The 17847-nt window shown below is 38.4% G+C and overlaps 1 protein-coding gene and 1 non-coding gene across 6 annotated transcripts in view; both read right to left on the reverse strand.

Annotated features, from left to right (window-relative positions):
- The window catches only part of MCF2 (MCF.2 cell line derived transforming sequence), a 121436-nt gene that overhangs the window by 98587 nt on the left and 5002 nt on the right, over positions 1–17847 (reverse strand). The gene's annotated exons all lie outside the window — the stretch shown is intronic.
- TRNAE-CUC lies at positions 7679–7751 on the reverse strand. The gene has a single exon. It is a non-coding gene; the product is annotated as a tRNA-Glu (tRNA).

The following is a 17847-nucleotide window of genomic DNA, read 5'->3' on the forward strand; positions in this document are numbered from 1 at the left end:
GACCACAGCAGCCTTACTTGCAATTGCCAAGGTATGGAAGCAACCTAAATGTCCATCAACAGATGAATGGATAAAGAAGATGTGATTTGTGTGTGTGTGTGTAAAATGAAATATAAAATGAAATATTACTCATCCATTAAAAATGAGATTTTTGCCATTTGCAGCAACATGGATAGACTTGGAGGGTAATGCTAAGTGAAATAAGTCAGACAAAGACATATGCTATATGATATCACTTATATGTGGAATCTAGAAAATACAAGAAAAATTAAAAAATACAATGAACTAGTGTCTACAACAAAAAAGAAGCAGAAATACAGACTTTGAGAACAAACTAGTGGCTATGGGGGAGAGAGGCAATATAGGGGTGGGGAAGTTGGAGGTACAAACTATTGGGTGTAGGATAGGCTCAAGGATGTACTGTACAACATGGAGAATATATCCAATATTTTGTAATAGATGTAAATAGAGAAACTGTATTAAATTTTTATTTTTTTATCTTTTTTTTGATAGGTGGGGTTTTTTTCATTTATTTTTATTAGTTGGAGGCTAATTACTTTACAATATTGTAGTGGTTCTTGCCATACATTGACATGAATCCCACTCCTGGGCATAAACACCAAGGAAAACAGATCTGAAAGAGACACGTGCACCCCAATGTTCATCGCAGCACTGTTTATAATAGCCAGGACATGGAAGCAACCTAGATGCCCATCAGCAGACGAATGGATAAGGAAGCTATGGTACATACACACAATGGAATATTACTCAGCTATTAAATTTTTAAAATAATTTTTTAAAACTTTCTGGGAAAAAAAAAAAAGAATTCCTGTAGCATTAGAAGTCAGTACAGAAAGAGTTAACATAGCAGGCCTCCACTGCTTATCCTTAGAAAGGCCGAATTGCAAAGTAAGCCTTTGGCTGGCATCTGGGAACTCTGACTCAGGAAGTAAACAATGCAGATTATGCTAAACACCTGCTTTCCTTTAGGGAGCAAGGAAATGTTGGTACCTGCTAGTGATAGAGTGCCTATGTCACTACCCACCACTATCAACCTTGCAAGAAGCCTCTAAAGAGAGTCCCTGATTGGCAACATTTCATATGTGTCACAACTTGTTGCTGGGGGAACTATTTAAGCACATTCTTTGTGACTCCACTTGGAAAAGAACCCTTGAAAGCTTGTGCCTGGTTTTCTCCTGACTTTATATTGTGTGCCTTTCCTCTTGCTGATTTTGCTTTGTATCTGTTTGTTGTAATAAACACCAGCTATGAGCACAACATTAAGCTTGAGTCCTGTGATTCTGCCTAGAAAGTGATTAAACTTGGAGTGGTCTTGGTGATACCCAACACACAGTCACTTCCCCAAAGGAAGAAGTAAAACTATCTCTATTTGCAAATTACCTGAATGTAGAAAATAATAAGGAATTCACACACAGAGACACAAAAACAATAAAGCATTTTAGTATTAATAAGCAAGTTCAGCAAGTATAGTATATTATTATAGTATATTCCAGCTGAGCTACTTAAAATCCTAAAAGATGATGCTGTTAAAGTGTTGCACTCAATATGCCAACAAATTTGGGAAACTCAGCAATGGCCACAGGACTGAGAAAAGGTCAGTTTTCCTTCCAATCCCAAAGAAGGGCAATGACAAAGAATGTTCAAATTACTGTACAACTGCACTCATTTCACATGCTAGCAAATATTCGAAATCCTTCAAGCTAGGCTTCAACAGTACGTGAACTGAAGAAGTTCCAGATGTTCAAGCTAGATTTAAAGGCAAAGGAACCAGAGATCAAACTGCAACATCCGTTGGATCATAGAAAAAGCAAGGGAATGCCAGAAAAACATCTACTTCTGCTTCACTGATTACACTAAAGCCTTTGACTGTGTGGATCACAACAAACTGTGAAAATTCTTAAACAGATGGGAATACCAGGCCAACTTACCTGCCTCTTGAGAAATCTGTATGCAGGTCAGATGGTCTGGTATTCCCATCTCTTTCAGAAGTTTCCACAGTTTGTGATCCACACAGTCAAAGGCTTTGGCATAGTCAATAAAGCAGAAATAGATGTTTTTCTGGAACTCTCTTGCTTTTTTGATGATCCAGCGGATGTTGGCAATTTGATCTCTGGTTCCTCTGCCTTTTCTAAAACCAACTTGAACATCTGGAAGCTCACGGTTCACATATTGCTGAAGCCTGGCTTGGAGAATTTTAAGCATTATTTTACTAGCGTGTGAGATGAGTGCAACTGTTGGGTAGTTTGAGCATTCTTTGACATTGCCTTTCTTTGGGATTGGAATGAAAACTGACCTTTTCCAGACCTGTGGCCACTGCTGAGTTTTTCAAATTTGCTGGCATATTGAGTGCAGCACTTTCACAGCATCATCTTTCAGGATTTGAAATCTTGGTTTCTTAAAGTGGTTGCTTAGAGCTGGGGAATGGAGAAACTGGGAGGATCCTAGCCAAAGGGTATAGGGTTTCTTTTAATAATAATGAAATGCCCCAGCATTGGTTTCAGTGATGGTGACACAATTCTGAATGTGCTAAAAACATTGAATTTAACACTTTAAATGGGTACATTATATGTATGGTATGTTAGTCAAGTGAAAGTCACTTCGTCGTGTCTCTTTGCAACCCTATGGACTATACAGTCCATGGAACACTCCAGGCGAGGTTACTGGAGTGGGTAGCCGTTCCCTTCTCCAGGGGATCTTCCCAAACCAGGGATCAAACCCAGGTCTCCCACATTGCATGCAGATTCTTTACCAGCTGAGCCACCAGTGAAGGCCATGGTATGTTAAGTGTATTGTAATAAAGTTGTTACAAAATAATAAATCAAGGAAAGAATCATTGTTTGTAAGAAAAATGTTCATCTGATTCATCTGAGCAAAGGATGCCCTTTTATTACCTCTCCTTCCAAAGGAATTTGAACATGGAAAAACAAATAGAAGTGGGTTCAACCTTTGAAAATGTGTGTTAAGGAAAAAAGATGAAGGTTGTGGGGCCTCCCTGGTGGCTCAGATGGTAAAGAATTCGCTTGCAATGCAGGAGACCTAGGTTTGATCCCTGGGTCGGGAAGATGCCCTGGAGAAGGAAGTGGCAACCCACTCCAGTATTCTTGCCTGGAGAATTTCATGGACAGAAGAGACTGGAGGGCTACAGTCCACGGGATCGCAGAGAGTCAGACACCACTGAGCGACTAAGCAAAATAATAATAACAATAAAGGGATTTTTTTTTTAAAAGATGAAGGTTGTGCATAAATGACATCACACAATCAGTAAGTTCACACAGTGCTTATATTTCATTGTTATCTTGGGTGATGTAGAAATATAAAATGCTGATATTTTCATACACACAAATATTTCTTATAGAGTTAATATGGCACAGTACTTTTGAGTGCATGCTTCAAAGGCAGACTGTCTATATTCCAATTCCAGCTCTACCACTTACAAGCTGTATCACCAAGGACAAGCTGCTTATAGTCTCAGTGTCTCAATTTCCTTTATTGGTAAAATGGAGGAAAATGACAGTAGCTATTTCATTGTGTTATTGTAATAAGTAAAGTCGTTAATATATAAAGACTTGGAATAGTGTCTAATATATGGTAATTACTCAATACACGTTGGCCATTGTTACAGAGGAAAGAAAAAAATAAGATTACAATTTAAAAGGTTTACTGTACAAGTGAGCATTCAGGCAGTGGCAGATAATAACTGGGTTAGCATTATGGTTCTGCAAAGAGTTTCATTCCCACCCCTCCCCAAACGGCCACAGCTATTCCTGGCCAGAATACCACTCCCATCTTTCAGTTCATCTGCAAATAGGGGAGTAGGTCATGGTTCCTTATCCATATCTAAGGTTTTGTATACAAGGAAAACTCTGAGATAGCATCATCTTTGAATATAAAAATGGAACTTTCGACTTTGAAAAACAGGGAGGAGTTTTCTTTATTGGTCTCATGGGGGGACTAAAAATCCTCAAAAATCTTCCTGCTGCAAAACATAAAAACGTAGTGGAAAAAACAAAATTAAATTATTTCTAATGCATGGCTCAGTTGGCAGGAAAGACAAGGAAATCTTCAAAGGCCAAAACCATTATAAGGGCAAATATCCTGAGAGAAGCCAACAGAGAATAGTAGTTGCCCCAGGGCAGCTGCCAAATCACAGGTGACTTAAAACCTGGTTTTAATGGTCATGCATTGATGGAGATTCAAAGCCTACAGCATTGGGAATCAGATCAGAGAAAATGTGTATAATCTTTGGGTAGGATAGAGGTTTCTAAACAGGACATAAGAAACACAAAGCTTAAAGAAAAAGACTGATAATTTAGGCTATACTAAACATAAAGTTTTCTTTCATCAAAAGACATCACAAAGAAAGTGATGATAAGACAAATTAGAAGCAGACACTGCAATACATATGTGACAAATAATATCAAGGATATATAAAAGATTGTAAGTCAATTTTAAAAAGAGACAAACAACATGACAGAAAAATGGAAAACAAAATAACAGGAACAACAACAACAAAAATAACAGGAACAAGCATTTCACAGAAAAGAAAATAGGAATGGTCAATAAACATTTGAAAAGATCTTCCAAGACATTTGTAAAGTGTGAAATGCAAATTTCAAGGACAGTAAGATAATCTTTTATTTCCAACACTTAAACAAAAATTTTATTTTAGCACAAAGTATAAAGGGGCTTTTTAATTATATGTAACATAGACAAAATTATTTAAGTCAGTAAACTTTTAAGGAATTCCACATGCTATCATTCTTTCCATTGCCAATCACCTTAATTCCTCTAAAGTCAAAAACAAGATAAGACAGTCCTTTCAAAAAGAAGTTTTGCTCAGTCCACAGCTGTCATGTCAGTTAGTCCACAATTCTTTTAGTTGGACTTCTCTGATCTCCAATGGAAATGGACACACTTCAAAATTCCCCACCTATAATCTTTGGGATCCAATTTCCTCAAGCAATTCACTTTAGGACCACATTTAGGGTCAGGAGATGGATCTGTCTGGTTTTGAATTTGACACCCTGTAAAAAGGCATTAAGTTCAAATCATAGTCACTCCTAAGCGATCACACCCAGAAAAGTACAGATCGTTGGGTTATACCAACCCCTAGTAGCATGAAGTGGATTTCTAAGGGAAGCCAGGAAAGGGAAGGAAGGAATGAGAGGCTGGAAGGAGAAAATGGGAATACAAATGAGGAATCCACATTGCAAAATCACTTAGGTGTCTTCTTCATTCAGGCACCAGCCACTCTCATCATCTGTGTATTTCTTCTTTCAACAAACTTTTGTTAGACTCCCATCTTTTGCCAGGCCCTGTGCAGTGATGGGGAGCACACAAAATCAGTCACTCGCTGGCCTGCCTCAGGGGCTCGTCACCTGGGAGAATGCAGTGACAGCTCAGAGTACGAAGTGTTACAATAGCATTGAGCCCAGGACAGCATGAGCGCACAAACGACGTGGAGTACTAAACTGATGAAATAGATCGTGTCTAAAAAATGGCAGGAAAAAAAACGTTTTGTGGCCTAACCTATGCTGAATACCTCCTGGTGTTCATTTTCAGCATTTTCAGTTTGCAGTCATGACTCAAAATTATACCAAGGTCGATGGTCTCTGACCTACTTCCAAGGAGGGGAGGAAGCGGTGGCCAGCTCCCTCATCCTGTCATGGATGAGATAAATGAAGGGGAGACATTCATTTCTGTAACTTTTGTCAACACCAAAGTTTACATGTTTCTGCATATGCGTCTAGTCCAGAGAACTGAAAATAATAAGCATGTAATTAAAATGGCTGATTTTGAAAGTTCATTCTAGCATCTTTCAAATCACTTGTAGGGAGGGAGGCTCAAAAGCGAGGGGAATGAGTGTGTGTGTGTGTGTGTGTGTCTTATTCACTTTGTTGTATAGCAGAAACTAACACAACATTGTAAAGCAATTATACTCCAATTAAAAAAAAAACCAAATCACTTGTAAAGTCGATAGGCAATACGAAGAGGCTCACACTGATAAGAAAATGTTAAAAACTGCAGCGTAGAGCCTTTATTTACTCTTCTCCACTGTGAACGTTCTTTTGTGACTTGATCATGTGCCTTTTAAAATTTACACTCCATAAAAATTGACAAGATCTTTGCTAAATGTCAGAACTCTGGTAAAGGGCTCTTTAAATTGGCCATGAGTACATATATTATATACATTTTCATATATGTTTTATACAATTCTACATCATCTTCAAAACTATACATTACCTGTCATGAAAATAAATGTCTCTGAGAATTAGCTTCCGTGAGTAGTTCTGAAAGCACAGGTTTAAAAAAAAACCTCTTCATCACACAATTTTGACTGTTCCAGATTATTTCTTAGCAAGAGAAATTTTTGGGGAAAAAAGAATGTAAATCAAAGGGCCATCACTTTATTCATCAAAATCATACTCATTCAAGTATCCACAGTACAAGTGATCAGGGACAGGTTAGAACATGAGCTTAAAATCAGATCAGAGGCCCATGTAAATCCATGGCTGATTCATATCAATGTATGACAAAAACCACTACAATATTGTAAAGTAATTAGCCTCCAACTAATAAAAATAAATGAAAAAAAAAAATCAAATCACAGTCCCCAACCACCACAGTCACAGCCACCACTAGATAACTCTAAACACAGTGGCTTAGTAACAGGTAAATATTAATGTCAGCCTCTTTTTAAAAATTTTATTATAACATCAGGCCTTTCAAAAGCAGCTATTAAAGTATAAATTATAAGATAAGACAAGACGACCCACTAATGTCAGAACTCACAATATCACGTAGGCATATGACTAAGTGCCAGATCTCCTATTCCATGGCTATTCATCTCTTCTTAGGTTCATAAAATCTAATTTTGAAATACATAGCATCTGCAATGGTAAATCCAATTACGATGACTTACTTTAGCTTATAAGGCACGCAACAGAACACACAACATCTGTCAATGGTCCTTGGAAAGTGTTAATGGAAGGAAGCAAAACTGACCCTCTTTTGGAAACTGACAAGTACAAAATGGCAAAGAAGACCAGGGCAGCTGCTTTTTGCACTGTGACTAATCACGTGATCAGGCTGGCACGTACTAACACAAAGATGTCCTGCAAATACACACATAACTTTTCAGTGTCATCAAAGACTCTAAGAATACATAATCACACCATTTCAGTTTAAGTAAGGGAAATATTATTTAAAATAACTTCCTATGGTTTTTCTTGTCTTCAGGCTGCATATTGAGCAGCTAATTCTTCAACTTCACTAACAGTGGCACAGGAGTACCAGTGAAGGTTTGATGAACAGAGAACCCAGTGCCTTGAAGCCTGGGTGTGTAGAAGCCTGTCTTCTATGAAAGGAAAAAAAATAACAACATGATTTTATATATCTTATATTTCCTGTACTCCTGTGTGTATCACACATTTTATAATGAAATCATTTTTAAGCAAATGCATTCAAATGCAAGTCACAGTTCAACATAAGGGGGAAGATTACAATTTGGTAAAATGCTTAGATATAGATGGATTCTATTTTTTTTTAAGTTAGCTCTTTAAAAAAAAAACACAACTATTTACTTATTTATTTGGCTGAATGAGGTCTTGGATGTGGCATGTGAGATCTTTTTTTAGTTGCAGCAAGAAGCATCTAGTTCCCTGACTAGGGATCGAACCCAAGCCCCCTGCATTGAGAGTGCAGAGTCTTAGCCACTGGACTACCAGGGAAATCCCATACATGGATTCTTTGTTTTTCTCACCATTTATTTAGAAATAAGCTCCTTGAGGGCAGGGATTTTTGTGTTTTGTTCACTGAAATACCCCAACAATGTCTAGCACACAGGAGGTGATCTACACATGTTGAATTTATGTATCTATATCCATAAAAAATGTCCACACATCCAAACTGACTGCTTATAAATAACTTAAAAACCAAAGACAATTTCTTTCTCTTATTTCACTTAGCATAATACCCTTCAGGTCCATCCACTTTGCTGCAAATAGCAAAATTTCATTCTTTTTTTATGACTGAGTAATATTCCAGTGTGTGTATGTCTGTATGTGTGTACCACATATTCTTCCTGATCCATTCATCTGTTGACACTTGCTTCCATGTCTTGGCTATTGTAAATAATGCTGCTATGAACACCGAGGGTGCATGTATGTTTTCTAATTAGTGTTTTTGCTTCCTTTGGATATACACCCAGGGGTTGAATTGCTAGGTCATATAGTAATTCTTTTTTTTTTTTTTTTTAATTTTTAGTTTTTCAAGAAACCTCCATACTGTTTTCCACAGTACTCCACATCCTCACTAACATTTGTTATTCGTGGTCTTTTTGACAATAGCCACTTCGACAGGAGTGAGATGATACTTCATTGTTGTTTTGATTTGCATTTCTCTGGTGATTAGCAATGCTGAGCATCTGTTTATGTTCCTGTTGGCCATCTGCACATCCTCTTTTTAAAAATGTCTATTCGAGTCTTCTGCCCACTTTTTAATCAGGTTGTTCATTTTTTTATTATTTATTTTTAACTGGAGGATAACTGCTTTACAATATTGTGTTGGTTTCTGCTGTATATTAACATGAATGAGCCATAGGTATACATATGTCCCCTCCCTATTGAACCTCCCGCCCACCTCCCTCCCCATCCCACTCCTCTAGGTTGTTACAGAGCCCCTGTTTGAGTTCCCTGAGATATACAGAAAATTTCCCCTGGCTATTTAATTTTACATATGGTAAAGTATTTGTTTCAAAGTTACTCTCTCAATTCACTCCACCCCCTCCACCTCCACTGTGTCCCCAAGTCTGTTCTCTATGACTGCGCCTCCACTACTGCCCTGCAGATAGGTTCATCAGTATCACCTTTCTAGAGTCCATATACATGCATTAATATATGGTATTTGTCTTTCTCTTTCTGACTTACTTCATTCTGTATAATAGGCTCTGGGTTCATCCACCTCATTAGAACAGACTCAAATGCATTCCTTTTTATAGTTGAGTAATATTCCAGTGTGCATATATACCACAACTTCTTTATCTATTCATCTCTTGATAGACATCCATGTTGCTTCCATGTCCTAGCTATTGTAAATAGTGCTGCAATGAACATTGGGTACATGTATCTTTCTCAATTATGGTTTCCTCAGGGTATAAGCCCAGTAGTGGGATTGTTGGGTTGTTTGTTTGTTTGCTTTTTTTTATGTTGAGTTGTATGAGCTATTTATATTAGGTTGGCCAAAAGGTTCATTTGGGTTTTCCGTAAGATGCTATGGAAAAACTCAAATGAACCTTTTGACCAACTCAACGTATTTTTGATATTAACCCCTTATCGGTTATATGACTTGCAAATGTTTTCTCCCATTTTGTAGGTTGCCTTTTTGTTTTGCTGTGCAAAAGCTTTTAAGTTTAATTAGGTCCCATTTGTTTAATTTTGCTTTTATTTCCTTTACTTTAGGAGACATCCAAAAAAATATTGCTATGATTTATGTCAAAGAGTATTCTACCGATGTTTTTCTCTAGGAGTTTTATGGTTTTTTTTCTTACATTTAGGTTTTTAATCCATTTTGAGTTTATCTTTGTATATAGTGTTAGAGAATATTCTAATTTCATTCTTTTATAGATAGCTGTCCAGTTTCTCAGCACCACTTATTGAAAAGACTGTCTTTTCTCCATTGCATATTCTTGTCTCCTTTGTCATAGATTAATTGATCATAGGTGCATGAGCTTATTTCTGGGCTCTGAATTCTGTTCCATTGTCTATGTGTCTTTTTTTGTGTGTCAGTACCATACTGTATGGTATCGCTTATATGTAGAATCTAAAAGATACACAAACTAGTGAATATAATAAAAGAAACAGACCCACAGATATAGAGAGCCAACTAATGGTTACCAGTCGGGAGAGAGAAAGGGGGAGGGGCAATATAGGCTTAGGGGATCAAGAGGAACAAACTATTATGGATAAGATAAGCAACAAGGATATATCATACAACACAGGGAATAGAGTCAGTATTCTATAATAATTATAAATGAAATACTTTTAAAAATTGTGAATCGAAATATTATATAATTATAACCTATAATTCTTGTTCTTATAATTTTATTTATTTATTTTTGCTGTGTCTTCATTGCTGGGCAGGCTTTTTGTGTAGCTGTGGTGAGCAGGGGTTACTCTCTAGCTGCAGTGCCCAGGCTTCTCATTGCAATGGCTTCTCTTGTTTCAGAACATGGGCTCTAGGCTGTGCCAACTTCAGTAGTTGTGGCACATGTGCTGAGTAGTTCAGCTTCCCAGGTTCTAGAGCACAGGCTCAATAGTTATGGCACTCAGGCTTAGCTGCTCCACAGTATGTGGGATCGTCCCAGATCGGGGATCGAACCCATGTCTCCTCCATTGACAGGCAGATTCTTCACCACAGAGCCACCAGGGAAGTCCAACTGTAACTTATATAATGTTGTACATCAATTATACTTCAACTAAAAAATTAATAATAATATAAATCAGATTAACGTGCTGAAGCAAACTGAAACTTTGACAACAGAGACTGCACACTTTCCTAGTATAACAGCTAGAGCTGTGACTGTCTTGGGAACCTGCCTAAGGATCAGTTCAGTTCAGTCACTCAGTCGTGTCTGACTCTTTGCGACCCCATGAATCGCAGCACGGCAGGCCTCCCTGTCCATCACCAACTCCCGGAGTCTACCCAAACCCACATCCATCGAGTCAGTGATGCCATCCAGCCATCTTATCCTCTGTCGTCCCCTTCTCCTCCTGCCCCCAATCCTTCCCAGCATTAGGGTCTTTTCCAATGAGTCAACTCTTCGCATGAGGTGGCCAAAGTATTGGAGTTTCAGTTTCAACATCAGTCCTTCCAATGAACACCCAGGACTGATCTCCTTTAGGAGGGACTGGTTGGATCTCCTTGCAGTCCAAGGGACTCTCAAGAGTCTTCTCCAACACCGACACCAAAAGCACAGAAGAGAAGAGAAAAAAACAAGTCAACAGGTACATACAAGAAAAGATGCTTAACATCACTAGTCATAAGGAAAATGTAAATCGAAACCACAGTGAGATATCACCTCACACCTTGTAAGAATAGCTATTATCAAAAAGAGAAGAAATAACAAATGTTGGAGTGGATGAGGAGAAAAAGGAACCCTTGTGTTAATGTAAATTGGTGCAGTCACTACGGAAAACAGGATAGATGTTCCTCAAAAAATTAAAAATGAAAACTTCCCTGGTGGTACAGTGGATAGGAATCCATGTGCCAATGTAGGGAATACAGGTTTGATCCCTGGTAGAGGAAGATTCCACATGCTGAGGAGCAACTAAGCCCGTACACCACATCTATAGAGTAGCCCCCACTCTCTACAAGTAGAGAAAGCCTTCTTGAAGCAATGAAGACCCAGCGCAACCAAAACTTTAAAACAATTAATTAAAAATGAAACTGCCATATGATCCAGCAATTCCACTTCTGGGTATTTATCCAAAGAAAATGAAAACAACAACTCAAAAAGATGTATGCACCCTCATGTTCATTGCAACATTATTTACAAATAGCCAAGACAGAAAAAAACCTAAGTGTCCATTAATGGATAAACAGATAAAGAAGCTATGGTATACACGTACAATGGAATATCATTCAGCCATAGAAAAGAAGGAAATCTTGCCATTTGAGACAGCATAGATTGATTTGAGGGTATTATGCTAAGTGAAGTAAGTTAGACAGAGAAAGACAAATATCAAATAATGATTTCACTTATATGTGGAATCTTAAAAAAAAAAAAAAAAGCGAACAGACTGATGGTTGCCAGAGGTGGGAGATGGAATGGGGGTGGGAGACATGGGTGAAGGAAGTCAAAAGGTGCAAACTGTAAGTTATGAAATAAATAAGTCATGAGGATGTAATGTACAGCAGAGTGACTATAGTTAAAAACACTTTACTGCATATTTGAAAGTTGCTAACAGAGCACATCAAAGTGTGGTGATGGATGTTAATTAGGCTTACTTAGGTAATCATTTCCAAATATACAACTATTGAATCATTATATCATATACATGAAACTAATATGTTGATTATATCTCAATTTTTTAAAAAATTTTAAAAAAGAGAGAAATAGGTAAATTTGACTCCAAAGTTAAAAAGGCTTGTGCTTCAAATGAAACCATCAATTAAATGAAAGATAATTCACAGAACAGGAGAAAATATTTGCAAATTAATATTTGATAAGGATCCTTGAATTCAGACTACATAAAGAACACAACTAAACAGTGTTTTCACTGTTTTCACTGAAATAGCCCAATTTAAAAATGGACCAAGAATCTGCACATTTATCCCAAAACGATACAGCACACAAGTGGCCAATAAACACATGAAAATGTCCTCAGTTTCACTAGCCATTCGGGAAATGCAAATCAAAACCACAATGTGAAACCACTTCACATCCACTAGAATGGCTGGAATCAAACAAGTCCTCAGAAGGATGTGGAGAAAATGGAACCCTCCTACAATGATGATAGGAATGAAATGTTACAGCTGCTTTGGAAGTCAGGGAGTTCCTCAATGATTAAACTCAACAGTGACTCTATGACCTAGCAAATACACTCCTCCATATATACTCGAGAAGTGAAAACATGTCCACACAGAAACTTGTATAAAAATATTCATAGTAACATTATTCATAATAGATAAAGATGGAAATAATTCAAATGCCCATCAACTGAAGAACCGATAATTAAAATATGCAGTCAGATAGAAGAATGAATACTGGCACATGCTACAATATGGATAAAACTTGAGAACATTATGTTAAGTGAAAGAAGCCAGACACAAAAGATCATATATTCTATTTATCTGAAATATCCACAATAGGCACATCTTTAAAGATAGAAAGGATATGAGGGGCTGCCAGGGGCTGGTGGGAAGGGCCAGTGGGAGGAAATGAGGGGTCATGGCTAATGGGCATGAAGGTTTCTTTTGGGGGTGATGGGAATGTTTTAAACTTGTGGTAATGAATGCATGACTGTGATTATACTAAAACCTACTGAAATGTATACTTTAAGTGGGTTAATTGTATGGCATGTGGGCTTCCCGCATAGTTCAGTTGGTAAAGCATCTGCCTGTAATGCGGGAGACCTGGGTTCAATTCCTGGGTCAGTAAGTTCTCCTGGAGAAGGAAATGGCAACCCACTCCAGTATTCTTGCCTGGAGAATCCCATGGACAGAGGAGCCTGGCAGGCTACAGTTCATGGGATCACAAGAGTTGGACACGACTTAGCGCTATATTTCTTAAAGCTGTTTAAAAAAAAAAAAAACTAGAAGGGATCCTGTTTTTCCCATCTGCCTTCTTGCTAACAAAACTTTTTCCACCTTCCCTTTTCAGATTAATACAAAAATTATCTGAAAACGGTGCAGACATATCTGTCAACTTGCTGGCTCATAATTTTCCAGAGATGAATACACAAATATAAATTATAAGTGCTATTAATAAGTCTGGTTTCCCAGCATCTGCAGGGTGAACCAGACAACTTAACTTCTTCCTGGCAAAGGCAGCAATATCACTGGTAAATATTTTTAAGTCAGAAAGGAGATAATTACCTTTCAAAGTAAATTTCAGCATATTAAAATGTCACTATATTTGCTAATTCAACTATTTTATAAAGCCCCAAACTTTATTGTATAAAAGTATACAATATATAAAAGTATAAAAGCATACAAGCATAAATTGCTCCTTCTTTCCAATATGCCATCAGCTTTTTATTTTTTCATTAACATGTTCATGTACACGTGCTTAATCGCTCAGTCGTGTTCGACTGCTTTTGACCCCATAGACTGTAGCCCGCCAGGCTCCTCTGTCCATGGGATTCTCCAGGCAAGAATACTGGAGTGAGTTGCCATGCCCTACTCCACGCGATCTTCCCAAACCAGGGACTGAACCCAGGTCTCCTGCATTGCACGTGGATACTTTACCATCTGAGCTAACAGGGAAGCCTTTCCATTAACATATGATTGTTTTTTTTAAACAATTATACCATGAATTGAAAATGATGGAGGTAACTGATAAAGGTCTTCTCAATTGGAAAGCAATAGTGGCTGCTTAGTATTTCTACTGAAGAAAGAATAATATAGGAAGGAATTCATCTGCCGCAGGAATTTAAGTCGCAAATGACTAAACTGAGTATTTCTCATGCCCATAAAGATTAAGGCTCGCTTAGCACTGAAGTTGTAGTTTCTCTCTTTGGAGAGCTCTCCTAGACCTCTTCTTTGTTGTTGTCAAGTCACTAAGTCATGTCTGACTCTTAGGACTGTGAGAGTTGTGATCCATGGACTGTAGCATGCCAGGCTCCTCTGTCCTCCACTGTTTCCCAGAGTTTGCTCAAATTCATGTCCATTGAGTTGGTGATGCTATCTAACCATCTCATCCTCTGTCGCCCCCTTCTCCTTCTGCCTTCACTCAGACTTCTTTACCTCCAGGAATAGATTATTTTGGTTCCAGACTCTGAGCAAAGGAACGTGAGTCAAAGTGTCCTGTGAGCAAATCGAACAGTGCAAACATTTGAACAACGAACCACAAAAATGACTTGTCTCTTTGGAGCACGGCTTCCACTTGTGCTCTATTAAATAAGACCTGGGGAAAAGGTCATCCCCAAGTCTTTATTGAGGGAAACAAACAACTGTCCCTTCTCACTGATCTCCTCTCTAGACTCATTCATCAGGCTTTAAATACCACCTACGAGGCTGATGACTCCCAAGTTTATATCCCCAAGCCAGCTCCCTTCCCTGAAGACCAGATTTCTATATCCATTTGCCAACTCAACAACTCTGCATGGACACTGAATAGACACCTCAAAGTTATTAGGTCTTAAACCAAACTCTTTTTGGGGCTGTGCCACATGGCTCATGGGACCTCAGTTCTCAGACCAGGGATTGAACCTGGACCTATAGCAGTGAAAGCATTGAGTCCTAACCACTGGACCACCAGGGAATTCCCCCTCAAAGCAAACTTACAATCCTCATGATTTCACCACACCCTGCTCCACCTACAGGCATCTCCATTGATGACAATTCCTTCCATCTGCTTGCTCAGGTCCAAATTCTCAGTCATCCTTGATGCATCTCTTGCTCTCAGGGCCCATATCCAAACCATGAGCAAATAATTTTGGGTCTACTTTCAAAATATACCCAGACTCTCACCACCTCCATCGTTACCTCTCTGGTTCAAGCCACCATCATCAATCTTCACAGCCTCCTAATTGGTGAACTTTTTCTGGATACGAGGTAAGTCTCTCCTTTGCTCAGAACCTGCCTATGGCTCCTCATGTGACTCAGAGTAAAAGCCAAGATCCTTACCATGCCTTTTATGATCCAGACCTGTTACTTCTTTGGCTTTATCTCTGTCTGTCTCTGTCACACACACACACACACACACACACACACACACACACAACTTCTGCCACACTGCTTCTCTTCCCATTCCTTGAATTTGTCAGTACTTTGCCATCTCAAGGCTTTTACATTGATTGTCCCCTCTGCCGAGAACACTCCCTCAGACCCCTCTGGTGACATCCTACCTTCTCTTAGGGCTTTGCTCACTGTCACCTTCCCAGTGCTGAAATGAACAAGAAGCCAGTCAAAGCCTTACATTCACCATGCATACACAATGAGGGGTGGACTTGGGTGAAAAAGAAATGAGAGGACGGCCTCTTGCTGGGTTCAGAATAAGACCTGGATCAGACAGGAGGTATCTCTCTTAGGGGGCTGACCTCTGCTTCTGTGCTGGGGCAGGTGAGGAGCAGGTTTTTTATTGAGCCTTCAGAGATTGCTTGGTTGAGAAGATACCATAGAGGGACTTTTGCTTTCAATCCTTGGGAGCAACTCCTAAGATTGAAATACCTCCTGGTGCCAAGCACTTGCAGGCATGCCCGAGAAATGTAATGGATAAAATGAATCTCAATTTTCTGATGGATTATTAATACATTTATCTGTTTCCTTTATAAGAGAGTAAACTATTACAATTTCACAAATTGTAATAGCTCAATTTGTAAGAAAACACAGGTTTCAGTCATAACTGATTTAACAGCCTCAACCCTCCAGGACACAAGTAAGAACTAGGAAAAAAAACCAAAAAGCTTTTAGGAACAGAAATAGACACACAGATATAGATACTAGGTAAACTAGGGGTTACCAGGGGGAGTGGGAAGGAAGGAGGAGCAAGATGGGGAAGGGGATTGAGAGGTGCAAAGTACTAGGAATAAAAGAAATACAGCATGGGGAACACAACCAATATTTTGTAATAACTTTGTATGCAGAATAATTTATAAAAATACTGAATCACTATGTTGTACTCTTGAAACTAATATTTTAAGTCAAGTATACTTCAATCTTTAAAAAAAAAAGCTTTTATGCAACCAGAAGAGATCATATTAAAGTCCATATACATTAGTATTAATAGAAGCAGAATCCCCACAACCCTACTCATAGTCTGTTTACTCATATTTTGCAAACAACACTAACACGTGTGGTTCTCTCATTTCTTAGCTCATAACACATCAGAATGGGCAATGAAGGAGGGAGATTAGAGGATTAGGCAGTAACTGCTGGCTGGTAGAAACAGTTAAAATAACAGCAGCAAGAAATGGCAGCTAAAAAATAAATTAAAAAAATAATAAATAAGAAAAAAAAAAAGAAATGGCAGCTATGAGGGGTGGGAGGGAGGCACAAGAGGGAGGGGATATATGTATACATACAGCTGATTCACTTTGTGGTACAGCAGGAACTAACACAACATTGTAAGGCAACTACACCTCAAAAAAAAAAAAAAAAGAAATGGCAGCTAACAGAGAGGGGATATATGGAAAGATTAGAAAACCAGACATTGCAAATTAAGAGGCAGAACAATCTGTGCCCAATTTAATGCGAGGACAAACAGACCTGCCACAGTTTAGAAGCCCTTGAGGCAACACTATATAGAACAAATTAAAATAACTAATGCTATTATACGGATAATCTTGAAACATCAGGAAAAGATGCAATTATCTCCAGGTTCAGGAGTCAGGAAGATAAATAATCTTTTTGAAAAGCTTTCCATCTAAAATGGTTAGATTGGTAAGAGGGAAAAAACAATCAAGCTCTAAAAGTGCTGAAACCTCAGTTACCCCAAAAATCATTTATGCGGAATAACTCAGAAATTAGTGTTACCCAGTAAGTGACCCATTATCAGTGGAATCCATTTTATACCACGTTGCAACATATAATAATTTTGTTTTGATTTACACATCTTTATTGTTGTTGTGATTTACACAGCTAAACTGACAAAATCAAATTTGCAGTGAACAAGTTTTCACAATTGCTTCTCTGAGTTACAGAGACAGTTTGCATTCTTTTGGGCTGCAAGGAATGAAAAACACTTTTTTTTTTTTTCCTTTTTCTCTCCATCATCGAGTAAGGAAAGTGTGAAGGGGGAAGACACCTCTATTCAAGGGCAAGTTCAAAAGGTAATTTTATACTAAGTGTGGGCTCCATCTAGGCTAGATTTTCTGAGTGATCAGGATAACCCATAAAAGTCATTGAAGGAAAGAACTTGCATGCCAGGAATTGTTTGATGGGGGCCACAGATGACTGTAAGAAATAATATTCACTTCTTCCCAGCTCTAGACCTATGGGTCAGCTCTCCCTGAATGAAGAAACCACATATCCAAAACTGAACCCCAAATTTCCTCTCCGTCCTCCATTCCAGGTCTTTTATCTCTCCCTGCCTCATCACTTTAACAGGAAACCTGCAATTGACCTAATCTCCCACGCTGTTCCTCAAACCTCACAACTAGCCAC

The sequence above is a fragment of the Cervus elaphus genome, chromosome X (genome assembly GCF_910594005.1).
Source record: "Cervus elaphus chromosome X, mCerEla1.1, whole genome shotgun sequence".
NCBI lineage: Eukaryota > Metazoa > Chordata > Mammalia > Artiodactyla > Cervidae > Cervus > Cervus elaphus.